The sequence below is a fragment of the Atta cephalotes genome (genome assembly GCF_000143395.1).
Source record: "Atta cephalotes unplaced genomic scaffold scaffold00004, whole genome shotgun sequence".
Lineage (NCBI taxonomy): Eukaryota > Metazoa > Arthropoda > Insecta > Hymenoptera > Formicidae > Atta > Atta cephalotes.
This window is the reverse complement of record NW_012130068.1, coordinates 8,093,267-8,095,456: the sequence shown is the minus strand read 5'-3', so window position 1 is coordinate 8,095,456 and position 2,190 is coordinate 8,093,267.

Sequence of the window (2,190 nt, the reverse complement as noted above, 5' to 3'; positions counted from 1 at the left end):
AAATAATATATATTAAAACAGACGTTACGACCATAATTAGGTCATATTATTATACTATACAATCGTTCAATGTTGTTGTACTATAAATAACAAGCATTTCTAACCGATATTTGGTAAAATTTTCATACTTTTTATTACAATATCATTTAAAAAGCTTAATTTGATTCGTCCTTATAACACGCTGAAACAATAAAAATCATTAAAATGTGTTATTTCTCTTTTCTTCTTATGTTCTTATGTTCTGTAGTTAGTCAGTATGATTATTGTCAATTAATCTATTTAAACAAATCTAAAGTATAAAAAATAATAAATCTTATAGAAGAGGAAACCCAGTCAACATAAACATTGTTCAGGTCTACGCACTTACGGCCAATAAAAAAGGTCAAGAGATCGAAGAGTTTTACTAGCAGATCGATGAGGTCCTTTCGTATTTAAAGATAACTGAAGTAAATATTATATATTATAGGAGATTTTAACGCGAAAGATGGATGAATCACCACAAATAAAGTGACTAGTCAGTTCGGACTTGGGAAAAGAAACGAAAAAGGGGACCGCCTGGTGCAGTTTTGCATCGACAATGACTTGGTGATTCAGAACACCTGGTTTCAATTACCTAAAAGACACCGTTTATACTTGGAGATCTCCGCCAGACGGACAAAATAAAAGAAGCGTCCGAAAACAAATCTAATACATCTTGACAAATCAGCAGTTTAGGAATTGCGTTCAAAGTCTGTGAAAATATAATAAAATAATATAATATAAAATCTGTGAAAATATATACAGCGGCAGACATCAATTCTTATCGTAATCTGTTTTGTGCAAAATTGAAGCTGCGTTTGAAAAAAGTAACAGTAAATAACAAGCAGCGAAAATTTCATTTAGAAGGGCTACGGTCGTCCCAGGCAGCAAAAATGCCAAAGCAAGAAATCAATTCCGATCTGACCAACATACTACCGAATTGGTTAATAATGGCGTGAACTTGGGTTTGAGTAAAATTAAGAATGCAATCTTTCAGCCTAATGAAAAGTTTAGGAATATTAAACGTCTGAAAACGAAAGACTGGATGAATGATGAGATCCTGAATTTGATGAAGTGGCGAAGATCTTTCAAAAATGAGGATCAATATCAATTCGGTTTAATTCGGAGGAAGATCACAAAAACCAAGGAAGACAAGGTCTGCAGGGAAATAAAACGGCTGCAGGAAATGCATAATTTCCATTTTTACAATGAAATCAACAAATCTGTGGAATGTTCAGGAGTCTCGAGTCAATCTCAAGTCCTATCATGTTACGAAACTCTGATGGTAAATTCATTTTATTGTAAATCCTGAAGACCTAATCGCCGAATGGACGAGATATATTCAACACCTTTTTCACTTCAATGGAGAGGAGCAATTGGAGAATCACATAACGGGAGCATTCTCCCCTCAGAGGAAAACTCGGCCATCCAGAATGCCAGCAATCGCAGAGCTCCTGGACCTGACGGAATACTAGTCGAGCTGTTAAAATTGCTTGATGAAAGAGGCATCAGAATACAGCACTGTTTAATCAAGTTTACCAGTCTGGTGACGTACCATTTGAATGGCTATAATCAATATTTGTATCGCTATCGAAAAAATGCAAGCCGAATAGATGTTTTCGTCTGATTTTCGTCTTGTCAACTTGATGAGCCACATCTTAAAAATTACGGGTAATACAGAGTCGAATGCACGCTGGATATCATGGACAAAACTCAGCTTTCGCAGCGGAATAGGAACAAGAGAAATGCTGTTTTGTATGAATGTTATTGCTGCAAAAATGCAGGAAATTCCAAAAGCCGATTTTCGTGCTTCATAGATTTTGAAAAAGTATTTTATAGAGTACAGTATACGCAGTTGATCGAAGCAATATATCGGATGATCTCGACATACGACTACTAAAGAACCTTTATTGAAATCAAATGATAGTTGTTAAAGTCGACGGAGATCATCATCAGACCAATCGTGTGCCAGAGTGTGCATGTGGGTGAGGGTTTGAGGAGAGTAACATATCATGTATACAGGGTGAATCAGAGTCGTTGAACTAGCTTTTTACCCTATGAAAAAATAATTGACTGCACACATTATAATTCAATTAATTTTGAAGTCAATAATGTTCTCATAAAATAAAAATTTGATTCAACGACTCTGATTAAATATATATATATATACAC